A 14,047-nucleotide genomic window follows, 5' to 3' on the forward strand; every position below is an offset into this window, starting at 1 on the left:
ATATGGAAGTTCCCAGGGTAGGGCTTGAATTGGAGCTGCAGCTGCCAGCCTATACCACAGCCATAGCAATGCAGGATCCAATTCATGTCTGCAGCCTACACCACAGCTCACAGCAACGCCAGCTCCTTAACCCACTAAGTGAAGCCAGGGATCCAACCTGCATCCTCATGGATACTAGTTGGGTTCATTACCACTAAGCCACAATGGCAACTCCTGAATTTTACTTTTGAAGAGAAAAATTGGGCAAGAATTATTCCAGTAAGGACCTGTAGCCTCTGAAATTTCAAATAACAGATTCTGCTTTCTTTTAACTGATTGGTAAAAAGATATACATTAAATCTTAATCATTAAATTGAGTGCTTATTTGTAAATTAATGTTATAAAATCTCATTATTATACTTTAATAACCTACGCTATGCTCAAAAATATGTAAGGCAGTCTTACAAAAAGAGCTATGTTAAACTAATGATGGGCATGGCATATTACATTTAAACACCAGGTCCCTTATCTATGTTATGGTACAATGAAGAAAACAACTAAATGATTCAAGACAAAGTTAAACAGTAAATTTTTAATAACTGAGATAACTGTACATATTAATCTATTAGTATTTTTCACCTATGCATATACACACTGGTGAACACAAAACTAAATGCTAATTGATTTGCAGAGTTTAAGTGAAATTAAGAAACACTAACCCGGTGTTCCCATCTTGGCACAGTGGTTAAAGAATCTGACTAGGAACCATGAGGTTGAGGGTTCGATCCCTGTCCTTGCTCAGTGGGTTAAGGATCCAACGTTGCCCTGAGCTGTACTGTGGGTCGCAGACGCGGCTCAGATCCCGTGTTTCTGTGGCTCTGGCGTAGGCCGGCGGCTACAACTCTGATTTGACTCCTAGCCTGGGAACCTCCATATGCCACAGGTGCGACCCTAGAAAAGACAAAAGTCAAAGGAAAAAAAAAAAAAAAGCACTAACCTATCAGTGGCCTCACTTCCACTTTATCCACCCAAATGCGTGAAGAGTATTTAAAAAAGTGACTTCTAATACCAGTACTTTCTAGAGGTTAATATTTATTTCCTTTTAAAGCTTAAAAGCTCCTTCTCCTCTCTTCTACATAACACAGAAAAGTATGGTTTCGTCTAAATATGACCCTATTTTTTAAATTGACAAGACAGAGTGTTAGGGAGAATACAAAGAAATGGGGATACTGCCCTGGAGAGCTTAAATTGAGAAATTTTTGAAAGGTAACTTGGCATCGCTATCAAAAATTTTACATGTACACAGAAATTTATACAAAGACGCAATCAAACAAAAGTATAAAGTAATACAATAAATGGATAATAAAGTAATAAAATAAATGGATATTACATAATTATTTTTAATAACTAAAAATCAAAATCCCTAAGCATTTGTCAATAAAGGAACTGACTGAAAAAACTTATACCCACACAATGGAGTGAATTTTAAATGAGAAAAAGATGCTTATGATAAATTAAATTAAAAAGCAGAACAGTTGGATAGTAAATCTCATTTTTAAATTCCATAAATAATGTATATGTACATATTAAAATATGCATAGAAAACAGATATAATATATATCAAAGTTGAAGAGAGTTAACCGAAAATCTCTTCTTTCTACTAAATATTAGTTTATCTGAGCAGTTATATATTCCCTAAAATTTCAAAAAAAAAAAAAATCATAAGCACACAGATCGTTTTAACATTTTAAAGTGTTCTAGTCAACATTTTAAAACTTAGGCATTTTTCCATCATCTTCCCAATGGACTTTGCTTTCTTTTAATATTTGCTAGTTACTATACATACAAGTCTGATTTTTCTCCAAACACATAATGGATATGATCCTCTTAAACTTTAAAAGGCATCATATTCAACTTGGCAGAATTATATGAAACAAAGTTACTGTGACACAAATAATCATCATTATTTTTAAAAACATCACTTTTTAAGTATTTCACCCCAAATATTCTTTATCTTTGGAACAAACGAATGGGACTTTTTAAAAACTTTAAGTGATCTCTGTAGTGACAGATAAAACTCTTATCTTATTTTTCACCTACATACCCTACAGGTTGTAACAGTAACATTTTTTTAATAAGTAAACCCTTCATCATAAAATATTTTCCAAGGTTATCAAACTGTTAACTTTATTAATGGCTTTACCTTGATTTATAGCAATCACTATTTCTCCATTTAAACACAAAGAAAAATTTTGATACTGAAAAATTTAGGCCAACTCCATATTTCTTGTATTTTTAAATTTAATATTTAAACTTAATTTTCAAAATTAAAGCTTATGCTCACTAGAGTTCTTACTTCTAAAAATAATTATACTTTCCTAAAATACTTTCTAGTGGATCGAAAATACACGCTTACTTTACCTAGTTGTTGATGTTGGTGTTTATCATAACGACTAGGGCAGAAATTAATTCCATCTTCCTCATCTATCGTCTTCTCTGATGAAAGCAAACTAAGACGTTTCAACTTCAGTAATCTTAAAGAACTTTCTGGAAAACTCTCTTGAGTGGCCAAAACCCCATCTCCCGAAAGAATGGGAGGAACAACTCTCTTCAAAAAATCCATTTTAGGCTTCTTCTATGTTACTGGACCCACGAGCACACAGAGAGGTGCTTGTGCCAACTTCCTTGGTGAGCAAGTAGGGTGCACTCTTTGTGTCAAAGAGCAGAGAGACGTCATGTGAATTTAGGTGGTGCTAACACCCCCGGGTTGACTGCCAGCTGTTTCAAAGCTGATTTTTAGGACATTTGCTGTTCGTGCTGATAACAAACCAAACAGCTATAGGCTATGCAAGAGCCCTTCATGTATATACATACGCGTATGTGTACAGTGGGTGTTAACTGCAATATGAAGACTATAAAATGCTCAGAATCCACCTAGTTTAACATTTAGACTTTGAAAACCTACACTGTGATAATGGTAAGATAAATTTACTTTGGTCTGAGGTGTGTCTTACTTTTAAATATTCTTAACAGCTTACATGTCAAACAGTAACTTCTATTCAAAAGATAATTCTTATCATCTGAAAATTCACTAACAGACTGCAGGAACATGAAGTTTTAAAGCATATGAAAAGGAATAATTTAAAACTATACTGTCTTATGAATATCCCAGTGTACAAACACAGACCAAAAAAAAAACCCTCTTCATTATAATCAATTATAAGTATCAACAGGAGCAAAGGAAACCTTAGCATGAATTACAAAAAAAAAAAAAAGATAATTTAAAATACATGAATCTAGGAATATAAAGCTGAAGAGTTTAAAGTATAAATATTTAACTCAATAAACCCAGTCATCGGCCATACATAATTTATTTCCAAATAACTGAGCATTCTACTAAAATCTTAAAATAGCAAAAGCAGCTGATCCTACTGCCATACTGTGATCCAGAAGCATGACAAAATATGCTAGTGAAAAATGCCTACATAAGACTTTGTGAGTTTAAATTAATATCTTCTTCTCTCCCTTCCTTTGCCTGCCCTCTGGCAGGGGTACTAAGTGACCAAGAAAGAAGTGGGGGGGGGGGGGGAAGGAACAGATAAGGTGTAAACTTCCCTAAGTAATCAAAGTGATAATTTTGAAGGATCTACATATTAATAATAAAAATCTAATTCACTTAGTGAAACACAAACACAATCTCATTCTTCCAACATTCAACATGAAGAAAACAATTTACATATTTTAAAAGATGACGTATAAAACTGTCTACACAGATACTAGGGAAAATTATTGTAAAGACAAGTAAATTTCTAGTCTGAATTGCTGAGTTTTTAATCTTACTCTTCTGCCACATGAATGATAAAGTCAATTATTCTTTATTTCATTCATTTAAAAGATGATAAGTGAAGGTCCTCTACATGTAAAGCATTAATACAGTATTAGGGTTCAGAGAAAATTTAGAGGATTTATTAATGCAAATCCTGTCTCATGGAATCCTACAGTAAAAGGGGGGGAAAACAAGGAAGTAAAAGACTTAAATTTTTTGCCTAAAGCTGAACAGAACCAACTAGGAAAACAAACAAACAAACCAACCAACCAACCTTAAAAAAATATCCTTTTCAAAAGTAGATTCTCTCTTAACCCTGAAGCAGAAAAGGATAAAATTCGTATCTGATGAACCTACTTCCTACACATAGAAAAAACAAACTAGTTAGAACCATAATCCATATCTGCTATATACAGCCCTGAAGTTATCACTGTATCTTCCAGGGATTTTTGCTTTTTGTTTTCTCCATCTTAACTCATACATTCATCTTGTTAACTCATGTACAATTGACTTACTATTTTTTTGGCTGCACCTGCAGCATACGAAAAGCCCAGGGCCAGGGATTGAACCCACACCACAGCAGTGACAATGTCAGATTCTTAACCCACTGAACCATCAGGGAACTCCTAACTTACAACATTATATTAGTTTTAAGTGTACAACATAGTGGTTCAATATTTTTGTAATTATAAAATGATCACCACAAGTCTAGTCACCACCTGTGACCATACAAAGCTGTTACAATATTGACTATATTTCCTATGCTGTACATTACATTCTCAAAACTTACTTATTTTCTAATTTGAAGTTTGCACCTCTCCTTCACTTATCTCACCCATTTTCCTACCTCCTCCCCTCCCACAAGCACCTATTTTTTCTCTGTGTCTGTTTTATAGATCATCCTCGGTTTTGTTTTTCAGATTCCACATATAAGTGAAATCATGTGATATTTTTTCTTTGTCTGACTTATTTCACTTAGCAATAATACCCTCTAGTTCTGTGTTGGTTTTTTGTTTGTTTCCTCTTTATGGATATGGTCTCATGTTCTTATGTGTGTGGTTTTCCTCAGGTCCCTTTGCAGGTCTTCCTTATCTGTGGCGCCCAGGGGCACAGTGGTCTGCAACACATGCTGATAATGAAGGGCAAGTTAGTTACCTTTGTGTTTGCTCCTGAGATACAAGACAACCACCTGTGTCACTGTTAACCTCATTGTTGTAAACTGCACTTTTAACTGGGGAAAGGACGGTAAGGATAAGGTGTTATGAGAGACACCACAAGATCTTTCTCAGATTTCCTTCATCCAACAAAATATTTGCCAAGCAACTTCTTTAATGACCTGTGCACAAAGGCAAGGATATGCTTCCAACAAGAAGCTTACTTTTATGAAAGAGAAAAAACTCTTGCAACTCAAGACTCCCTGCTGTGGTTGAGCCTGCCTTCCACTTCAGTTTCCTCTACCGAATATCTCTTCTCTCTTTGTAGGTGTTGCTTCCTAATAGACATTCTAGCAGCCCAACTCTTTCGGAGGACTCACTCTGAGATATACAGCAAGGGGCAAAGCTTGGCACTCCACTATCCATTGCTAGGCTCAATCTATAAGGAGGAAATGCCAGAAAGCCTTGTTTGCATGTTGATATTTCTAAGATCTTTGGTTGACCATCACAGTCCTGAATTCCTGGTCTAACAGTTACAGGCTTAAGAAATTATAATAGAAGGTAGTCCCTCAAAGACAGCATTTACAAATCTTTTTAGACCTCACAGTCACTATTTAGCCTTTAGAATACATATCATAATCTTACCGTAGAATTCAAGACAGAAATTCCTTGGTGGTAAATTGGATCATCTAATCCTGGCTGTGGGACTCTTGAGCAGTTTTGAGAATTAAGCATTTAGGTGTTAATCATCCAAGATTCAATAAATGGCTTCAGCTCTAGAGAAAAACAAAATACAGGATTGACATTAGATATGTTTTTCATCTGTGTGTGACTCTATCCACTCTTACAGTTTATAGTACAGTATCGCCTGGTGCTAGTTCTCCTCTTTTAATTAATGTTGCATTACACTTTTCTACATTTTTATTATGAAAAATTTCAAACCAGTGCAGAATTACTGAGATTAGTATAATAAACTCACCATTATTAACTCATGGCAAAGCATGCTGTAGTTGTATCTCCACCTACCCACCCCCAACACCTAGCCCACCACTCTGGATTATTTTGAAGCAAATTCCAGGCATCACACCACTTTATCTATAGATAATTCTGTATGTATCTAAGACAAAGATTTGCTTTTTAAACCTAAGGCAATACCATTATAATATCTATAATAAATTCACAATAATTTCTTTATGACATCAACTATCAATCAGTGCTCAAATTTCACCAACAGTCTTATAAGCATTTTTAAAATAGTTTTTTCTAATCCTAAATCTTTTTTTTTTTTTTTTTGCTATTTAGGGCCACACGTGCAGCATATGGAAGTTCCCAGGCTAGGGGTCAAATTGGAGATGCAGCTGCTCGCTTACGCCTCAGCCACAGAAACACCAGATCAGAGCCATGTCACCACTGAGCCACAAGAGCAACTCCTAAAATCCTTTTTCATCTATAGTTTTTTTCCTTCCTTTCTTGTCTTTGCAGTGACAAGCAATGCTTTTACTAGTCAGTGGTTGAATAAATACATCAATACTTTAACTGTTCAATAATATATTGAATCCATTTTTATTCACTAAAATAATCGGATTTTTAGAATAATCTATATATCCCATCTACTGGCAATGTTTAGGATGTGTATTTTTCAAAGTTTCATTACAATATTATAATAACTGAGAGGGTCATGGACTGTCAACTACTATACTTTATATGCAATAATTTGATGGCTCCTCAGAATGAAACCAGTGACCAGAGTGGGTTATCTTTTTAGCACATAAAAGGCCCCACATGTAATCCTGCACATTTCATATTTTTATTACCATGAAAAGTTTATACATTTTTCAATAAATAGGCCACATTTTTAATTTGTGATCGAAACTCTAATCAATCTTCTCTTATTTACTTACATGGGGGAAGGGAGGGAGCACCTATAGTTTATGGAGTCCCCAGGCCAGGGATCAAACCAGGGCCACCAGAGAGACAAGCTGGTTCATGAAACCATAGCAGGAACTCCATTATTTTTTTCAATCTCATTTTAAATCATATTTAGTTTCTTACTATTTTTTGTTTAATGAATGTAATCCCCAACCCAAGAGAAAAAAGCTACTTTTGGAAATAATAATTTTGTACTTAAAAACTTCTTAGTCTGAAATTCCTTTAGCCAAGTGGGAAAAATATAATGATAGGTCATTTATTCACAGGTCTAATCAACTATGTCATGACTAAAATCACATCTTTCAAGCCACAAAACTGGTAAATATGAACAAAATGCTAATTCAGACGCACTTGTTTATAATCCATATCATTCAGATTTATGGAATTTTAGACTGCCCCACCAAATATTTCTGAATCTATTAACAACACAGTATCTACAATTCTGCCACAACTACTACTTCTTCCCTTTTGTTTTATAGCCTCACCTGCAGCATATGGAAGTTTCCAGGTTAGGGGTCAAATGGGAGCCACACCTACAACCTACGCTGCAGCTTGTGGCAACACTGGATCCTTAACCCACTAAACAAGGCCAGAGATTGAACCCACATCCTCAAGGACACTATGTCAGGTTCTTAACCCACTGGGCCACAACAGGAATGCCTTGTTTTGCTTCGTTTTTGAATATCCTTCTGTTCAGACACAGCAAGAGCTAATGCTATGCTTTTTACATGGATTTTCTCTTCTTGTAACCACACTGTCAGAGCCCTGTGTCATTTTCAGCTTTCCCAATGTTTGCCGAGAAGTTTGAATAGCTCTGTAATACAGATACAGCCTTCCCGTTTTCCACTTTCACTTCTGATAAAATAAACATATGTCTGTAGTTACCTTGGAAAATATTTGGTTTCTACTTCTCTGGCTTGCTTTATAGGTTATAAATATTTTTAGCAAAGATGGGTTTTTGATTTTTGTTTTGTTTTATTTGGGTGTGGTTGGGGGAGTTTTTGCATGTCAATTGCATTTTCATTTTTTCTTCATATATATTATCTAACATAGAACTCATTTTTACTGCCTTGATGAATTTGTAGAATATTTTATCTCCAAGAAGAGTAATTTTTATTTCTACATTTATACTCTGACCTTTGAGATGGTCAAGGTCAGAGAGGTTAGATAATTGTCATGGTATACACGTGACCAATGCTGTTGTTTCTTATTTTTAAAAAAAGGTCATATAAACAAGAGTGACTTGAAGAGGTCAGCTGGTATTTGACAACACTGAAGAGAAGGCTGTAAACAGTCAAAGAGCATAAGCTTTAAAGGCTCAAGTCTCTAAACCTGCAGCAAGACTTAATGATCTAGAAGCTTCCATGTGTGATAAATAAAGAGAATAGTGGCCTAGCTCTGGCACTTGGGAAGAGTCCCAGATCAAATGAGGTCCTTCAAGGATAACCTTGCTTCGATTTAGTCTAGAAAGTAAAAGAGAAAGTTGAATGGGTGCTCAGATAACACATTAACCTCATTTCCTTTCCGAAGAGAATCACAAGACTAATAAAGAACAAAACAAAAATGTCACAAATTGAATGTATCTCAATTGCAGTAGGACATTTGACATATAAGTCTCTGATATACACTGATACAAAAAAATAATAATCTCATGCAGAGAAGAAATGAAGAATAAATGAATCTCAGTGATTTTAATCTTCTGTGATTCTTTTTAACCTTCTACCAAATTTCACCTTTAAGAGTATGCAAACTTATGATGCTGATGTAATCACAGATTATACTAGATCACCTGCTAAAAATGCTGGATAATAGCAATGAGCTAAAATAATTGGGCTTCATGGCAAAAATCTTAAAATCTTTTGCTGATAAAGCAGTGTTCTCTGCAGGTAGGTTTTTCAACATTTTGTTGATTTTACATTTTTAGCCGCAAGAGCAGTTATTGCCACGCTACTTGGTTTAATGAAAACAATTAACAAACTTTTCCACTGACAAATTTAAGGGGAGATTTTCTTTAACAGTTTCATTTATTGAATCAAAGAGAACAGCACCATCGCTTCTCGGCCTTTTGGCTAAGATCAAGTGCAAAGAAAACAGCACCAAAGTACATTTTCTAATAGACTGATAAAAGTGTATTACTTAGAATAATTTCCCTATTATATTTCTGTAGTATTTCTAACCTATTCTACAGCATTTCTGTTGGCACCCTGGGAAAAGAAAAAAAAAGGAATTCAACCACAAAATTATCATACAAATGCCCTATCTACTCATCTAGATTTAACAAGAGGAAAATTTTGGACAAATGTAGAAATAGCCCAGTAAGCTGACAACCTTACTAAATCTGGAATTTTCTCCCTATCCCAATTTCTTTTTTCTTTCTTTTTTCTTTTTTTTTTTTTTGTCTTTTTGCCATTTCTTGGGCCGCTCCCTCGGCATATGGACGTTCCCAGGCTGGGGGTCGAATTGGAGCTGCAGCCGCCGGCCTACACCAGAGCCACAGCAATGAGGGATCCAAGCCGCGTCTGTGACCTACACCACAGCTCACAGCAACACCAGATCCTTAACCCACTGAGAGAGGCCAGGGATCGAACCCGCAACTTCATGGTTCCTAGTCGAATTCGTTAACCACTGAGCCACAATGGGAACTCCCCAATCCCAATTTCTTAAAATCCACTGCTGGAGTTCCCATTCGTGGCTCAGCAGGTTAAAAACCCAAAACAGTGTCTGTGCACATGCAGGTCCAATCCTTAGCCTCACTTAGTGAGTTAAGGATTCAGCATTGCCACAAGCTGTGACATAAGTCAAAGATGCGGCTTGGATCCTGCATTTCTGTGACTGTGGCGTAGGTTAGCAGTTGCAGCTCCAACTTGACCCCTAGCTCAAAAGTTCCATATGCTGCAATTATGGCCCTAAAAAGAAAAAAGAAAAATTTTTTTCTTAATTAAAAAATAAAAATTGGAGTTCCCGTTGTGGCACAGCAGAAACAAATCCAACTAGTACCCATGAGGGTTGCAGGTTCGATCCCTGGCCTCATTCAGTGGGTTAAGGATCTGGCATTGCTGTGAACTGTGGTGTAGTTTGAAGATACGGCTCAGATCCTGAGTTGCTGTGGCTGTGCTGTAGGCGTAGGCCGGCAGGTGTAGCTCCAATTTGACCCCTAGCATGGGAACCTCCATATGCCATGGGTGCGGCCCTTAAAAAAATAAAATAAAAACAGAAAGAAAAAAAATGTATTCCTGTAACTGTGCCATGTATAAATTTACAAAAATTATACCTTCGACAAATGTTTACTGCACAGAAATATATGCCAAGAACCAAGGGAGGTGTAAGTGAACAAAACAGACTAAAATCCCTAACCTCATGGAGCTTATTTTCTAGAAGGAGCTTGAATTTTTTGGAGTCGCTCTTTGAGAATCTGAAAAAAGTGTTGGAAGCCTCTCCTTCCGGAATGCACATACACCTTATTTTGCAAGGTTATGAACATTTACATCTGATTAATAATTATGGATATGGGCCCTTGGTAAAAATCCTTTTGTTTACTTTCTTTTTTGTTTGTTTTTTTCTTTTTTAGGGCCAGACTCGCAGCATATGGAGGTTCCCAGGCTAGGGGTCTAATTGGAGCCGTAGCTACCGGCCTACACCACAGCCACAGCAATATGGGATCTGAACTGTGTCTACAATCTACACTCACAGTTCATGGCAATGCCAGATCCTTAACCGAGTGAGCGAGGCCAGGGATCGAACCCACGCCTTCATGGGTACTAGTTGGATTTGTTGCCACGGGAACTCCTCATGTTTACTTTCTGTCTCTACCATTTATAGCTGATAGTTTCATAACTGTACTACTCATAGCATAAGGAAGGAGTACAGTATCCAGTGGGTGTTGATCCCAGGAACCCTTGTGGAAACCAAAATCATCAAATGCTTAAATTAAGTCCCTTATATATAATTGCGTAGTATTTGCATGTAACCCACACGATTCCTCCTATAGGCTTTCAATCCTCTTTTGAGTCCTTACAATACCTAATACAATGTAAATGCTATGTAAATAATTATAAATACAATGTTAATGCTGTGATGAGTTTTTTCCTGAAAATTTTGGATCAAAGTTTGGTTAAATCTGTGGATGTGAAAAGTCTCATATATAGAGGACTGACTGTACTTTTTTTTCCATTAAAATATTTAAGGCCTTCAAATATTCAATAGAATGTTTTCTCTTTAATCCATTCGTACCTCTCACAAATTGCTAGACTGTCAGATTACCCTTTATCAATCTTGGTCTTTCCAGAAATAAAAAAAGATCCTAACCTCTTCTGGGAGCTTCACAGGGAACTTTCTGATTTCATTAATTATTCTCTGGACCTTCTTAAGTTAAACACTCCTCCCCCTGCTCTAGTCGCCAACTGAAATCTCTGCAGAAATAACCCAGTCTCTGGAGAAAGATATATGCTCAAAAGAAAGCAAAATAAAACCTTAACCTTAACAGAAGCCATCAATTGCTCTCAAATTTTTTTCTTACTTTTTACAAAAGGAGAGTAACTCCTTAGGAAAAAAACCTTTTTAAAATACAACATCTAAAATACTTTTAGGGTCGGTAACCATCACTAATCAACGTCTTATGCCTTTTATACCTATAATTTTTAAAAATTATATGCTAGAAATTGCTCTAATTATGATCCTGAGGTCCTATAAGATCAAACATCAAAGAAAATTCATGATAATTTTATATGTATATTTTATGTTTATACGAAACAAATTACAATAAAAGGTTGAGGCTAATCTAGATTTTAAGTTAGACAGAAAAATGAATAACTAGCTGTGCAAGGTCTTAGAGCAAGTAATGGCCACAATTTAATCCCCTAAATTTGTCTCTTCTCTTTTTCTCTATGTTTATAGTCTCCAGCAGTCTTACTAGCCTCACTTTTATAAGAGCAACGATGAAAGCACAAATTCCCACTGATGTTTAGATGACCTATTTCTCCCAAATGTATAGCATCAAAACAATTTCTCTAAGTTTAAGGAAGAATGATCATTTGTTACCTGAAGTCTCATAATTTGTATCAAAGGCCTTTAAAATGTTTATGCTCGTTGACCCAATAATTCCACTTCTAAGAGTTTTTTCTAGGAAGATAATCAGAAGTGCACATACAGTTTTATTCACAAAGATATCATTGTACCATTATTCCTATGAGCAGAAACTGCAGGGGAGGCACAGAACAAAAACAAAGGACCAGTTGAAAAAAATGCATGGTGTATTCACTAGATGAAATGATACCCATCAATTAAAAAATCACTTTTTTTTTTACTAATATGCCATAATATTCACCATATGTTTTTAAGTAAGAAGTAGAAACAGAAAATGGTATTTATAGTATCTTCCCAATTATTGGCGATAAAACTGCATTTAGAAGCAAAGAATAAACTTAGAAGAATAGACTGAAATTGCCAAGGTATTCAGTCTCTCTGTGCCCATTTCCTCATCTGTAAAATAAGAACAGAACCTCTCAGGTCTACTATGAGAATTAAAAACACAGCAACAACAACAACATGAAAAGTACTTAAATAGTATTTGACACATGGTAAGTACTCAAATGTTTACTAACTCATATCACATAGGCTGATAAGACAAAATTGCAGTGTTTCAAAAAAAAAAGAAGTAAAAATCACTCATAATTCTAACACCTAAAAATTGCCACTATTAATTCATGTTAATATCTAGATTAATTTCTTACAGGTCTTTTAATATGCATTTGACGTTTATACATGCTTGACCATTTCTACCAGTTACAAAATATTTCACTATTTTATAAAAGTACTATGTGCATTTCATTATTCCACTGGTAGCGAATGCTAATTAAGTACAATTCTTCACTCTATCAAGAATATTGCAGTGAATATCCCGATTGGCAGTCTTTGCACACATCTTTGATTTTTCAGAGTCTAGAAACAGTATTTCTGTTTCAAATGACGTGAAACATACTTGGCCTGGAATCCCAATTGTGACTCAGCAGAAACAAACCTGACCAGGATCCATAAGGATGTGGATTCGATCCCCAGCCTCACTCAGTGGGTGTAAGTCTCAGACACAGCATAAGCCAACAGCTGCAGCTCAGGTATAGATTACATACACATATATATCTGACCTTACTCCTTACTGAACTATATAGAAAGTAAACATACATCAAGCATTCAACAAAAATGCCAATTTCTCCCTTTTTGCCATGGGTACTTAAAAGCTAAAGCTTTTTCACTGTAACTTTTCTGTTGTTTTTCGGTACAACTGCTTATCAGGCATTTCTCTTCTTCCATTTATTCTACATAAAAGACCTCACTTTTTCTTTCCATCACTCTAACATCCCAAGCACAATTTGAGTGTTCATAACTTCAGTACATTCCTCAAAAAGATTCCACTTTTTTTTTTTTTTGGTGGTGCCCACAGCATTCAGAAGTTCCCAGGCCACAGTAGTAACAACACAGATCCTTAACCCGGTGCACCACCAGGGAAATCCAAGATTCCACCTTTTATGTCTAGAAATGGGAGTCCTTGTCTATCAGAAATGCATCCTGAAATATTTATAGATGATGTGTTATGACAGAGGAACTGCATCAAAATAAGTGGGAACCAGGGAAACGGAAAGGGTAGGAATAACAAAGAGTTGATCAGTATTGAAGCTAAGCATGGCCATGTGAACATTCGTTCCTCTAGTCTCTCTGTTTAAATATTTATCATTAAATATTTGAATATTAAATTTAAACATATAATATTTATATAATCTATGAATGTATATTTATTCAAATAGATTTCTCCATAAATACAAATATTAAGTATCTTTAGCAGGAGGAAATGTCTACATAAATATTTAAAAGACGTCATTATTAAAATCTATAATACAACTGTGGTTAAACAGCTACCGTGATAATTCAATGATTATTTTTAAAAATAACAAGTCCAAAATATTTAAGCCCAATTCAAAAGCAGGGTAAACAACTACAGTATTTAGAAGCTCTCAATTACACTTGCCAGTAATTCCCACAGATAAAACATACTACAATGCTTTTCTCCAAACCATGGCTTCAGCATACCATGCCGATTCTCCAAAACAATATTAGTATTTATATGGTGAGTCACAAGAATACAATTATGCCTCTGTATGTGCCCACA

At 35.5% G+C, this 14,047-nt stretch overlaps 1 protein-coding gene across 4 annotated transcripts in view; it reads right to left on the reverse strand.

The window, feature by feature from the left end:
• The window catches only part of FRYL (FRY like transcription coactivator), a 309,775-nt gene that overhangs the window by 229,814 nt on the left and 65,914 nt on the right, over positions 1-14,047 (reverse strand). For 3 of the 4 annotated variants that reach the window (XM_047799032.1, XM_047799033.1, XM_047799030.1), the window contains exon 3: positions 5,605-5,735. The gene's annotated coding sequence lies outside the window, so the exon portion shown is untranslated. Of the gene's footprint in view, positions 1-5,604; positions 5,736-11,925; positions 11,980-14,047 lie in introns of those variants that run through there. The other variant, XM_047799031.1, reaches the window with a different exon arrangement.

Source organism: Phacochoerus africanus, chromosome 10, assembly GCF_016906955.1.
Source record: "Phacochoerus africanus isolate WHEZ1 chromosome 10, ROS_Pafr_v1, whole genome shotgun sequence".
NCBI classification, from domain to species: domain Eukaryota; kingdom Metazoa; phylum Chordata; class Mammalia; order Artiodactyla; family Suidae; genus Phacochoerus; species Phacochoerus africanus.